At 45.1% G+C, this 15,159-nt stretch overlaps 1 protein-coding gene across 1 annotated transcript in view; it reads right to left on the minus strand.

The window, feature by feature from the left end:
- The window catches only part of LOC130125913 (transcription factor IIIB 90 kDa subunit-like), a 130,165-nt gene that overhangs the window by 104,782 nt on the left and 10,224 nt on the right, over nt 1-15,159 (minus strand). The gene's annotated exons all lie outside the window — the stretch shown is intronic.

Consider the following 15,159-nt stretch of genomic DNA (forward strand, 5'->3'; position numbering starts at 1 on the left):
CTGGACAGGCTGCCAGGCCATCACAGCCCCCCCCCCCCCCCCCACACACACACACACACACACACACACACACACATTCACACCTAGGGACAATTTAGTATGGCCGATTCACCTGACCTACATGTCTTTGAACTGTGGGAGGAAACCGGAGTACCCGGAGGAAACCCACGCAGACACAGGGAGAACATGCAAACTCCACACAGAGGAGGACCCGGGACGACCCCCAAGGTTGGACTACCCCGGGGCTCGAACCCAGGACCTTCTTGCTGTGAGGCGACCGTGCTAACCACTCCGCCACCGTGCTGCCCCACGCCAATATATCTTTGCGCGTGCGCGCGCAGACACGCACACACACACACATATATATACACTATATATAGCGGGTTTTTTTCCTTCCAGAAACCATCAATGGTGTAGATAAAAGTGCTCAATAAATGAGGAGCGGAATATTAACTTTACATATATATATAAAAACTTTGTTAAAAGAAACACTCAACGGTAGGGAATGTGCTCAACAAATAAAGAGCAAAATAATCTGCAGTAAACAGGCTTGTACTGTCTCATAAAGAATTTACTAGACTCACTGGATTTTATATATAATATATACACTCACTGGCCACTTTATTAGGCACACCTGTCCAACTGCTCGTTAACGCAAATTTCTAATCAGCCAATCACATGGCAGCAACTTAATACATTTAGGCATGTAGACATGGTCAAGACGATCTGCTGCAGTTCAAACCGAGCATCAGAATGGGGAAGAAAGGTGATTTAAGTAACTGAACGTGGCATGGTTGTTGGTGCCAGACAGGCTGGTCTGAGTATTTAAGAAACTGCTGATCTACTGGGATTTTCACACACAACCATCTCTAGGGTTTAGAAAATGGTCCGAAAAAGAGAAAATATCCAGTGAGCGGCAGTTCTGTGGGTGAAAATGCCTTGTTGATGCCAGAGGTCAGAGGAGAATGGCTAGACTGGTTCGAGCTGACAGAAAGGCAACAGTAACTCAAATAACCACTCATTACAACCGAGGTATGCAGAAGAGCATCTCTGAACGCACAGCACGAGTATTGTTGCTGACCATGTCCATCCCTTTATGACCACAGTGTTCCCATCTTCTGATGGCTACTTCCAGCAGGATAACGCGCCATGTCATAAAGCTCGAATCATCTCAGACTGGTTTCTTGAACATGACAATGAGTTCACTGTACTCAAATGGCCTCCACAGTCACCAGATCTCAATCCAATAGAGCACCTTTGGGATGTGGTGGACCGGGAGATTCGCATCATGGATGTGCAGCCGACAAATCTGCAGCAACTGCGTGATGCTATCATGTCAATATGGACCAAACTCTCTGAGGAATGTTTCCAGTACCTTGTTGAATCTATGCCACGAAGGATTAAGGCAGTTCTGAAGGCAAAGGGGGGTCCAACCCGGTACAAGCAAGGTGTACCTAATAAAGTGGCCAGTGAGTGTATATATATATATATATATATATATATATATATATATACACACACACACACACACACACACACACACACACACACACACACACACAACAGTTAGATCCAACCAAGTCATTTGATTGGACAAGAGGCATTCCATGAGTGCTGATATTCAGTATAACAGCACTGGGACTTTTAACTATATGTATCACTCTGCCACACAGGTGTTCTATTAATAACCGCTAATTAGGGTACATTAACAGTCATTATCAGATTGTAACAAACTTGCACGGCAAAGATAGATATATTTCCACAAATAAAATTTGAGTTAAATTACAAATGGTCTGCACAAAGTAATGTGTGTAGATCTATACAAAGTAGCAAGCTGTGCAGGAAAATGTTTGTGTTCAGGTTGCTTAGCAACGGTCCAAGTTCAAGAGCGCAGTTGTGTTCTATTTGTTGGCGGAGCTAAATAAATGATAGAATAAACAAACAAATCATAATCTGTTGTCGCTTACTACTGTTAACTAATAAATGGCGATTGTAGAACTATTGTATAAAAGCAATATCACATTATCTTCTGTACTCGGCCTGCGGCCTCGTACCTACGACCGAATCACAGCCGTGCTGATATTCAGTATAACAGCACTCCCTCACACTTGTACCTCAGAGTATACAGCCTACATACAAACATATTATTTGACACACACACGGCTTGTCAAATCCTTGCAGACAAACATACACACGTGCAAAACAGTCTTCACTGATCTAATTTTCATGTTTCTGCTCCATTCAGAATCAAGTCCACACCTCTGCAATGACTCCATCTCTTTTCCAGAGGTGGTCTGAGGCTTATTCTTTCATAGACCAACGACTGAAAGACATTTTGACGGCTACTTTAAGTTTTGAAAACCATATTCAGACTAGTGAAGAATTTTCATCTGTCGTACCTCTTTTAAAGCAAGTTGTTTATTTATTATTTATTTATTATCATATTATTTATTATTATTATTATTATTATTATTTATTTACTTACTTGCACAGCCCTAAATCACAAAGTGTTCCTGAAGGGCTTTACAATCAGTGCAATACCCGACAGCCCCTATGCTTGGACCCTCGACTCGAAAGAGGAAAAACTCCACTAGAAAAAAACTTATCAGGAAAAAATGGGAGGAACCTCAGGAAGAGGAAAACAGGAGGGATCCCTACACAACTGGAAAACCTCAGGAACAATGGCCGTAACCCTTTTTATGTGCAGAAGAAAGAACACAGTTCACTAACCATCCTCATTAGATCCAGATATGAGAGATGAGAGACAGACAGAGAGAGGGGGGGGGGGGACAAAAGAGAGACAGAGAGAGAGACCTTTGACTTTTAACCATGTTTTTAATGGTCCAATTTTTCCTCCACATTAAGATAACGATATTAACACAGATCCTCATATACATAGTGAAACACAACAATCCCCATACACAGTAAAAACAAAAGAAACAGACTTCCCTTTTTCAGAAATTAAGAAGAAGCAATAGAGAGAGAGAGAGACAGAGTGAGGGCCAGAGAGAGTGAGACAGAGAGTGAGACAGAAAGACAGACAGAGTGTGAGAGAGAGACAGTGCAAGAGAGCAACATAGAGCGAGAGAAAACTAACATTGAGGACTAAATAGTGGGAAAGACAAAATTGATTTCAGCCAAATTGGAGAGAAGATGGCTGCCACTTGTCTTGAGACTTTTATGAACCAGCTCAAATGATACAAACTCAGAAATATGAACGAGACAGCGGGTACTATGAAGAGAGCAAGATATACAACTGGTGTAGAAACAAGCCTTGCTTGCCAAATTCTCAGCGTCCAGCAGATAACTCCTCTGTGCCAAACCTTTTCTTCTCCTGATGTCATTTCCATGATAACTGGTATACGTATTTGAACAGTTTCTCAACAGAGGCTACTCTGAATATGTTATTGACAAGGCCATCTGCCTTTCCTTTGCCTAAATCCACGACAAGAACTGTGTTGCTGCTAGAAAAGGCCCAGAAACATCATGATACTCGGCTCTGTTTTGTAACCGAGTTCAGCTGTTGCCCTGCAGAGATGAAGAGCATCCTTTAGGAGAAACTGACACGTTCTGTGCGGATGTTGAACCAATGCTCCCCGAGACCAGCAAACAGCCTCCTAAAGACAGCCTTGACTATGTGGTAAAACCTTTTCAGCAACCCACTCACTCCATTTATCCATCACTAAAACGCAACTTCAGATGTGGAAGTTGTGCTCAATGCCATAGTACATGTAAGTGCAAATACTTCAAACATCAACTCACAGGAATCCCATTTCTTACAATGGCCAGTGCATTAACTGCAACTCAAAAAAAAAAAATTATCGACACGACCCTGTGGGAAGATGCACATTGAAAAAAATAAAAAAATAAACACCATTTGAACAGGCAGTCTTGATCCTGCAGTGGCCAAACCCGGCACACCTTCCATCAGGGGGCGTGATGTTATAAAACGCCTGCCCCAAGGCGAGCTGTTCTGGACAGACAGGCTTAACACTGGGCCACAGTGTTAGATCACAGTTGCATAGCTTCAGTTTTAAACCTTTCTCTTGTAGGTTGACTAACAACAGAGTCTCTTATGAGTGCGTTACTGATATGCCCTTGACTCGATTTGCAGACGATGGTGCCGTTTATGATGCACTTTGCAGACATTTGTTTGTTGTTCTGATGTTGTGGACTTTCTGCTGACTTTCCCAGCTGCGGGTTGTGGAGAGTCTGGGTGCTGCACACCTTCTGCAACCTGCTGTTTGTCACAGAGATGAGGTGACCTTTCTCTCCGGTACAGCTCGTGCTCTGAGGAGGGCTTCTGGCCAAAACATGTCAGCCGCATGTGACCAGAGCGGGCTTATACTCATCTTTGCACTTTGCACTGATAAGATCTGCACTTTCAAATTTCGCTGTACTTGTACAATGACAAAAAAAAAGTTCTATTCTATTCTGTTCTTATGGAGGAAATATGAATCAGAAACCGACAATCAAAACCTCAAGAGGTGACCACCTTGTTACTGACAGGGTTCCACCTGCAAACACGTATCGGTACATAATAACTCAAGTTTTTCCCTGGAGACTCGTGCAACCGCATCATTACACACGTGTGCACAGTCATGTACACAAGTGAGTTCACATGAGCGTAACAGTAAGACACACACATGCATACACACACAAACACGGCATATGTACACATAAACACAACACGACACACCCACACATAGGACAAACAAGTTCAAATCTAATGATCGGCGGGGGAGTCGGCAAAGTCGAACAGGGAGATCAAAAGGAACCATGAGCTGGGTCTGTCATTACATCAGCAGGTCTGCAGGTGTGGTGGAGGGTTTCCGACCTGTGTCTTGGCTGATGAGCTCAGCATGGAAGCACTTCAGTACATACAAACAGATGTCTCCGACCTATTAAACGGTATAGCGACTGGGCACGTAAAGCCTGACTTTACCAAAGAGCTGAGGTCATCTCATAAACCTTGTCGTGTTTTGTGTAACAGTGTTTGGAACAGGCAACACCAGATGTCAACATCAGCACTGCGGATACTCTCCTCCCTCCACCTCCTATAAACCCCATGAGTAATTCAGTGGTAACCACGTTTCCATTTTATACAAATTTTGTAATCCCCCTTTTTCTCCCCAATTGTATTCGGCCAATTACCCCACTCTTCCGAGCCATCCCGGTCACTGCTCCACCTCCTCTGCTGATCCGGGGAGGGCTGCACACTACCACGTCTCCTCTGGTACATGTGGAGTCGCCAGCCGCTTCTTTTCACCTGACAGTGAGGAGTTTCACCAGGGGGATGTAGCGTGTGGGGGGATCACACTATTCCCCCCCCAGTTCCCCTTCCACACTGAAACAGATGCCCTGACTGACCAGAGGAGGCGCTGGTGCAGCAACCAGGACACATACCCACATCTGGCTTCCCACCCGCAGACACGGCCAATTGTGTCTGTAGGGATGCCTGACCAAGCCGGAGGCAATGCGGGAATTCGAACTGGCGATCCCCGTGTTGGTAGGCAATGGAACAGACCGCTATGCTACCTGGACATCTAGATTGTGTTTCCATTTTACGCAACTTTTGTTAATTTCGAATGAAAAGTGCTTGAGGGAAATGGCAAATGTTGACTAAAATCACCAAAATTTGCATAGTCCGCTCCTCACACACCATTGACATAAATACCACCATTCATCACTTATGCCTGATATGTTTATTTCTGTTATTGTGTAACTGTATTTTTCCTGATAATATATGGAGTGTCTGTTGTTGTCCATGTATGTATTGTGCTGCAGAGTGTAAAGTGTACAAAAACAATTCCACTGGCCTTGGTCATGTGGCTAATAAAATAATCAATCCATCCATCTATCTATCAATCAATCAATCCATCAATCAGGAGGCACCCCAGTGGCTCACCTGGTAGAGTGTGTACCACATAAGGCTGAGTCCTTACCGCAGTGCATGTCCTTTGCTGCATGTCATCCCCCCTTGCTCCCCTGCCTGTCCTGTCTCTCTCTACTATCACTATCTAATAAAGGTGAAAAACTCCAAAAATATGTTAAATAAACAAATTGCATAAAAGCTTTACACTTTTTTTTAATTTTTTAGGGAGTTGTTTCTTTTCCAATGTGAGGGTATAAAGACAGGATGTTGTGTTGCTGTAAAACCCCTTGAGGCAAATTTGTAATTTGTGATACTGGGCTATACAAATAGAATTGACTTGACTTGACACTTGCTTGAGGGGGATCCATCCATGCACTATCCAAGCCGCTCATCCCAATCGGGATCATGGGGATGCTGGAGCCTATCCTAGCAGTCATTTGGGGGTAGGCAGGCAGACACCCTGGACAGGCCGCCTGTCCAGCACAGGGCTGACACATTCATACCTAGGGACAATTTAGTATGGCTGATTCACCTGACCTACATGTCTTTGGACTGTGGGAGGAAACCAGAGCACCCGGAGGAAACCCACGCAGACACGGGGAGAACATGCAAACTCCACACAGTGGGCGACCCAGGACAACCCCCAAGGTTGGACTACCCCAGGGTTCGAACCCAGGACCTTCTTGCTGTAGGGCGACCGCGCTAACCACTGTGCCACCCCTTGAGGGGGAGAATCTTTTTATTCAATGAATCACAATGGAATTGTATTTTCAGGTTAAAAAATACGCGAACAGAATTTGGATCACCTGATCAGTCGTTTCTGAACCTTAACTTCACATGCGCAATGATGGAGGGCAAAATATACAAGTGGACAGAGGAGATGATGAAAACTTTCCATCGTCTGATATACGAAAAAACATAAACGTAATAGTAGACGGGGAAACTGCAGTGTGATACACCAGTTTATCAAGGGATAATTCACCCAGCTGGAACACTGCCCGGTGCATTTTGTCTTCGTCTTAAGACTCCATTAAATGAGGCCATTAATAAAAACCTGCCCGACATGAATCAGTTCTTGATATTCCCATGAGTGCCAAGTGTGGACATGTGATGTGGGACACACAAGCCTATTTTCTGGGTTTTACTCACGCAAATAGATTTGATGAAATGCACCTTAATTCCCATGATTTTTATCCCCCAACATTTAATTATCATCTTGAAATGTATTTGAAAGTTGGATGCAAACAACACTTCTGATTTTGAATGTTAAAGGCACAATGCGTCATTTCTACTAAAATGCAGGCATCTAACATTCATCGATATGCATAATTACACTAATCAAAACAGAATAGAATACACCTTATTTGTCATTGTGCATACATACAACGACATTCATTCTCTGCATTTAACCCATGCAGCTGTGTAGCTATAGGAGCAGTGGGCAGCTGCAGCACCCGGGGACCAAACTGCAGTTCTTCCTTCCACTGCCTTGCTCAGGGGCACAGACAGGAGCATTAACCCCAACATGCATGTCTTTTTGATGATGGGAGGAAACCATCACAGAAAGGCCCTGAGATGGCCTGGGGTTTGAACATAGGACCTTCTTGCTGTGAAGCAACAGGCAACAGTGCTAACCACTGGGCCATCGTGCCGCCGTTTTTTTCCTTTTTTTTCTCTTTAGAATAGAATCAAAATATAGGGGGTGGCATGGCTCAGGAGGTACAGCGGGTCATCTAGTAATCGCAAGGTTGCTGGTTCGATCCCCGGCTCCTCCAGAGAGCGTGTCGAAGTGTCCTTGAGCAAGACACTAAACTGCTAACTGCTCCTAATGAGCAGGGTGGTGCCTGAATGGCCAGTAGACTAGAAAAGCGCGATATAAACGCAGTCCACTTACTATTTATATTCACATGGACTGGCCTTTCCTGTTGTATGCAAGGCAACCAAGCTCAAAGAGAAAGTTAACAGATATACACATTTACTGACATCTGCCATTTTCTAATGCTTAGATCGATACCAGTTTGCTGTTATTGCTGTATGGTTTGCCGAGTGTGAGCCCTGTCTTTGGGACGCAGGGCACCAAGCAACAACAAAAGCACTCTGCCAACTCGACTCCTGTCGTTTTGAATGCAGAAGCCCAGGGAACGGGGTTCTGTACATTTGTGTGAGTTGCTTACTTGTTTCAATCACCAGCATTCAGCAACAGCTGCTGATATTTACAAGTCGTATGATCCTTCAAGAAAGCAGTAATATTACACAGAACACCCTTAATCATCTGATCTCCAAGGGAGACATTTGCCAGTTCACCTGCCAGCCTTCCACAAGGAGGTCAGGGCGCAGGGTAGGCCACGAAAGCTGGCGGGGATTCGGCGTCCTGCTCATGAAGGCTCGGGCAGACGTATCGGCGGGGGGGGGGGGGTGTCATGGGGTTGGGGAGTGGTGATAAGGGTCAAACCAGGGTCACCCAGGGTCAAAAGGCAACTTCTCTGACCGCTGGGACCACCCTGCTGCCCAGTCATGATAGTTACATAATCCTCTGAAGTTGTGCGTTGCTCTCAGTTGTGACTCACTTGGCAAACCTTCTTTATGGAGACCCCGGTTAGAAACTCCTGCAGCGAACGCCCGTCTCAGATGGTTAGCTGAATAACTGGAATGTCACAACCATGGAAAGAAATTTCCAGCCCAGCCCACATGTGCTTAACATTTTGATAGTGGATTGCTGATTTGCCAACCCTGGAAGCCACTTGGGCAAGAAACCAACTGCCATGCTGCTGTTAATTCCTCCTTTGCCCTCATCATCTTTCTCATTGAAAGTTTTGTTATCAACATGTTTCAAGAAGCAGCACGGTGGCGCAGTGGTTAGCCCTGTCGCCTCAGTGCAACAAGGTTCTGGGTTCAAGTCCCGAGGTAGTCCAATCTTGGGGGTCGTCATCTGTGTGGAGTGTGCATGTCCTCCCCGTGTCCACGTGGGTTTCCTCCGGGTACTCCGGTTTCCTCCCACAGTCCAAAGACATGTAGGTCAGGTGAAAATTGGCCATACTCAATTGCCCCTTGGTGTAAATGTGTGTGTATGTGTGTGTGTGTGTGTGTGTGGGCCCTGTGATGGACTGGTGGCCTGTCCAGGGTGTCTCCCCGCCTGCTGCCCAATGACTGCTGGGATAGGCTCCAGCATCCCCGCAACCCTGAGAGCAGGATAAGCAGTTTGGATAATGGATGGGCGGATGGATGTTTCAAGAACTGATGGGTTTGTCTACTTAAGTTTAACGTCTCCCTCTGGTCTAGTTCAGTTATATTGTGCTTTCTCTTGGCATTATCCTACACTGTCGGCAGCCAGAAGTATTGGATTTTCCCCCAAAGGGATCAGTGCTGTTGCATCTACTCTAATCTTATTTGGAGGTGATAATCTGGCTGTTGTGAAGAGCAGAAAGTTAAAGTTTCATTTCCTGTTAGTCCCACAGCATTAGCAGAGCCGTGGCTCAGTGTGGCGGGTGGTGCAGTGGCCGTAATTACAGCTCTGACAAGGAAGGGCGAAACGAAAAGAGGAAAAAAGTTTGCTTCTTTTCATTTTAATGACACCTGTGCCACGGTCTGGGAGGGAACCATTCCCCTCAAATATATATAGACGATCTGATACAGCTTGAAAAAAAATGAAGCCGCATCAGAGTCGGGCTACAAAACAAACCGGGACTCCTTGATGCAACGTAGCATTAAGCAGTGTGCAGGAGCTGATGTGAGCGTCTGAAGTAACTGGGTCAGCATCCACCAAGAAACCCGGGTTTGATGTCGGAGGAGAGGAAGGTTTTCTGCTACTGTGAGGGATATGTGTTTCACCGTGTGTTTGCATATTCACTCTGAACCACCCTGATTACCTCAGACGGCTCTGGGCCGACGGTGTTATGAGCAGACATGTTTGATATTGAAGACCAAACGAGTCCTGAGCATCATCCTGTAGTGTGCGGGGATCAGCGATACGTTCCCAGAGTACTGACTGCCCACAGCCAATGAGCTCACAATGAGGCGAGCGGGATATGAAAAATGCCACATGCAACAATAAGGATTTACTACCAATTATCAATTATTCCAGTTGGCCGTGCCCGGTAAACCGCCTCCCTTTGGAGGTTTACCAGGAACAGCCAACTGGAAGGAGACCCCAGGGTAGACCCAGAACTTGCTGGAGGGACTACATATCCAATCTGGCCTGGGAATGGCTTGGGATCCCCCAGGAGGAGCTGGACGGCGTTGCTGGGGAGAGGGACGTCTGGGGTGCCCTACTTAGGTTGCTGCCACCGCGACCTGACCCCGGAGAAGCGGCTGATGATGAGATGAGATGAGATGAGATGAGATGATGATTTGTGATTTTTTTTTTCCTTAAATTCACCTCTATTTACTCTCTTTTTCACTGCATCGAGTCCAGCGTGGTTGCCCTTCATCATCGGTTTGACCGGCGTAACGCTGGACTGCGCGAGCTCCTGTGAGACTAGAGGTCAGCGACTTGTCAGGAATCAGGAGGATAATCTCAGATTGTAAAGTACGAGAGCCCCCTTAGTCGCCACCTGCTCACTCGGTATAAGCACATTAATGACCGCGAAACAAACAACCAGGAAGTCTGTGATGATGTAACCGTCATTACAGGAGCGATGCAGTGCATTTCAAAACCAGTTAGGGTTTTAAAAAGCCTCGCAGTGAGTGCCCAGCTTTACTCATAACATATGGTACAGAGCCAGGGGGGATGAGAGTGTAGCGCACAGTGGCGTTAGAGACTCTTGGAGGAGATGGGACGGCATGGAGGGGGATGGCTGCTTCCAGGCATGAATCAGCGGCTGAGACGGAGGAGGGCTGGACAGATGCTACGGAAGTTTCTTGAAACAGCTCTCCTCCTCACAGCACCGCTCTTGTTCTCAGATACACAGACGGCCATAAATCTCCCCGCAGACAATCCCACAGTCAGCATGACAGAGCCATGCCTGCACAAATTGAAACACACACACACACACACACACACACACACACACACACACACACACACACACACACACACACACACACACACACACACACACACACACACACACACACACACACACACACCATGATGAAGCAATTTACTGATATATGCAGTCACACATACAGAAACACAAACAACATAATAAAGCAATTTCCTCATCAAAGTCACACAGTGAGACATGCAGTCTCACACACACACACACACACACACACATATATATATATGAAGCATAATGAAACCACTTCCTGATCCATGCAGTTACAGATATTAACACACACAAGACTACTTCCTCATTTAAAGCCTCCCTCTCCCTCACACACTCACGAGCCCACACATGCAGAGCATGACAAAATTATTTCCCAAACCATGAAGCCACACACAGACACAAACACAAACAGACAGAGCGTGACAAACTATTCCCAGATCTGCTAATCTACACAAATACACACACACACACACACCTGCATCTACATTCCTCTGCAGTCCCAACCCACTCCCATTAGTCAGCGTCTGATGCGCCGTCTGACGGCTCGGTGAGTCCATAAAGTTGTGTACCTTCCCTTCCCCCCTGGTTCCCACCAAAAGACATCATCAGCACAGTTTGTCACTTTGTATGACAGGTACTAAACATCTTATAGCTCAACTTGGTTTGTTTCCTCTGCCTGCTGGGCCTCAGTGAATCAACGCTGTTTATTCAAGTTGTCAATATGTGTCCGCATCGAAAACCACAGACAAGCTCCTGTAGTTTTATGAGAATTAAAATGATTCCAGGCAAAAACTTCTACCATGTGGACTTGGTCTGATCACACTCACAGTGTCCTGGGCCCACATCCAGCTCATGCCTATGTGTCCCACCTATCAATCAATCATCCATCCATCCATTATCCAAACCACTTATCCTACTCAGGGTCATGGGGATGCTGGAGCCTATCCCAGCAGTCATTGGGCAGCAGGCAGGGAGACACCCTGGGCAGGCTGCCAGGCCATCACAGGGCCGACACATTCACACCTAGTGACAATTTAGTACGGCCAATTCATCTGACCTACATGTCTTTGGACTGTGGGAGGAAACCGGAGCACCCAGAGGAAACCCACGCAGACACGGAGAGAACATGCAAACTCCACACAGAGGACGACCCGGGACGACCCCCAAGATTGGCCTACCCCGGGGCTCAAACCCAGGACCTCCTTGCTGTGAGGCGACTGCTCTAACCACTGCGCCACCATCAATCAATCAATCAAACTTTATTTATATGGGTGTCCGGGAAGAGTAGCGGTCTATTCTGTTGCCTAGCAACACAGGGATCACCGGTTCAAATCCCCATGTTACCTTTGACTTTGTCAAGCATCCCTACAGACACAAATGGCCGTGTCTGCGGGTAGGAAGCCGGATTGTCCTGGTCGCTGCACTAGTACCTCCTCTGGTCAATCGGGACACGCCTGTTCAGGGGGGAAGGGGAACAGCATGATCCCCCCATGCACTACGTCCCCAAGGTAAAACTCCTCACTTTCAGGTGAAAAGAAGCAGCTGTCAACTCCACATGCATTGGAGGAGGCATGTGGCAGTCTGCAGCCCTCCCCGGATCAGCAGAGGAGGTGGAGTAGCGACTGAGATGGCTCAGAAGAATGGGGTAATTGGCCAAATACATTTGGGAAGAAAAGGGGGGGGGGGGTCCAGTCCAGTGTTATCAGGTGACACGGCCACATAGAACTGAGTGTCATCAGCATAGCTGTGGAAAGAGATGCTGTGCCTCCTAATGACACTGCCCAGGGATATCATGTACAGATTAAAAAGTAAATGTCCTAAAATTGATCCTTGTGGTACCCCACAGTTAAAGCTCAGCGTTTTCGGGTTTTATTTTTCAAAGCCACCTAGCATGCTGAATTTCGCCACAAGAGGACACCGTTACATAACCTCACACGAACAACTTTTGGATCCGTGGAAACATAAAATCCAGGTGAAAATCAGTTTAAAAATCTGGGTATTTTTTGGTGAAAATCGGTAAAAACCGAAAACGCTGAGCCTTGCCCACAGTTAACCTCGTGGTCTTTGCGCAAGAATTTTTTTTTAATATCTATAGATGACCACTCCTCCAAAGAGATGAGATAAACCAGTTAAAAAAAAATCCAGACAGGCCGACATGCTCACTTAATCGATCTAAAAAAATCTGGTGGTCCACAGTATCAAAAGCAGCACTCAGGTCAAAGTAGCACTACAACTGAAAGCTTGTTGCTGTCAAGGTTTGTTCTGATATTGTTCATTAATTTTAACAGGGCTGTGATGTGTCCTAAAACCTGATTGAAACATTTCTAATTTAGTGTCTGAGTTTAAACAGTTACTTGGCTGATTAAAAACTAATTTCTCTGAAATTTTGCTTAAAAACAGGCGATTCAAAATCGGTCTAAAATTGCTGGGTGTTAAAATATCCAGGTCCCCTTTCTTCAAAAGAGGTTTTACAAGCGCAGTTTTAAAACCGGTGGGGAAAACAAGCTGTAGGGAGTAATTTATCATGGCAAGGATGTCTTCTGATACAGAATTAGAAATAGTTTTAAAAAGGAAGGAAGGCATTGGATCAAGGGAACACATAGAGGGCTTCAGTTCTGTTACTATTTCCCCGAGAGTTTCAGCATAAACTAAGTTAAAAAATTTCAACTTGACATCACTCTGTACAGAGGACATAAGCAAAAGTGCAATGTGTTTGTTCTGCTTGCAGATACCATATCTAATGTTTGTTATTTTCTTCCTGAAATAGCCAGCAAACTCTTCACCTTTAGAGCCTGGAAGCTCGATATTGTAGTTAGGTGTAGTATTTACTAGAGAATCTACTACTATTACTTTTGGCTGCTCCCGTTAGGGGTCGCCACAGCGGATCATCCATTTCCATCTCTTCCTGTCCTCTGCATCTTCCTCTGTCATACTAGCCACCTGCATGTCCTCCCTCACCACATCCATAAACCTCCTCTTTGGCCTTACTCTTTTCCTCTTCCCTGGCAGCTCCATATTCAAATCAAATCAATTTTACTTGTACAGCTCAATATCACAAATTTGCCTCAGTGGGCTTATCAGCAACACAACATCCTGTCCTTAGACCCTCTCATCGGATAAGAAACAACTCCCTAAAAAAAAAAAAAAACCTTTAACAGGGAGAAAAAAAATAGGAAGAAACCTCTAGGAGAGCAACAGAGGAGGGATCTCTCTCCCAAGACGGACAGTGTGCAATAGATGTTGTGTTAACGCAATTCAGCATCCTTCTTCCAATATACCCAGCATCTCTTCTCCACACATGTCCAAGCCATCTCAATCTCGCCTGTCTTGCTTTGTCTCCAAACCATCCATCCTGAGCTGTCCGTGTCAATATGTCCAATCAATAGAGAATCTATTGTACTAAAAAATCAGTCTGGGATTGTGGATGTATGGTTTTATCAGGTTTGAGAAATATGCTTGCCGTGAGGTTTGAATTGCCTTTTTTAAAGATTTTCAGTGAAAAAATTGTGATGTACTAGCAATTTTGTTTTTCATCATCTGCCCTGAGCAATTCCGCAGTCTCTTTTTAGTTCCATGGTTTGACTATTTTTCCATGGGGCAGCCTTTATGGTTATTTTCCTGATTTTAATTGGAGTGACTACATCAAGCACTGCTTTAATTTTATGGTTAAAATCATTAACAAAGTTACACATGGTGACGGTGAGACGTTATTTTTGTAGGTTGCAAATTTGATTTGAGCATTGTGGATACTTCTGGGCTAATGCAGCATTTTTCAACAATATGTTCTGTGGTAACTGGCAGAGAATGATCAAAACTATTAAAAACACACAGGGGTGGTCAGACAGAGCCAGACCAGTGACATATAGATATACTGATGTTAAGACCATATGACATTGACATATTTAAATCCAAGGTGTGTCCATGTTTGTGAGTCGGTAGGTTAAGATTCTGTTTAAAAGCCATACATTCCAACAATTCTAAAAACCCTTTGTCTCTGGTATCTTTCAGATTACCAACATGTATGTTAAAATGCAGGTATCACAGCTCATATGAATGACTGATAGTAGGTCTGAGGATTCCATTAAAAAAGAGGAGATCTATAGTCTCACTACAAGGAAACAAAGAGGCTGAACCATGTGGGGCCCCCCCCCCCACAGCTCTCTCTCTCTCCAAAAATTGCCAAATTGTAAATAATCTTACAAAAACAATGGAAGTGATTTTGACATCTACAATGATCCTAATGGTAAAAAAGTTCCCACAAACACAAATGTCACAAACTCCAGAGAATGAGATGCG

Source organism: Lampris incognitus, chromosome 16, assembly GCF_029633865.1.
Source record: "Lampris incognitus isolate fLamInc1 chromosome 16, fLamInc1.hap2, whole genome shotgun sequence".
NCBI lineage: Eukaryota > Metazoa > Chordata > Actinopteri > Lampriformes > Lampridae > Lampris > Lampris incognitus.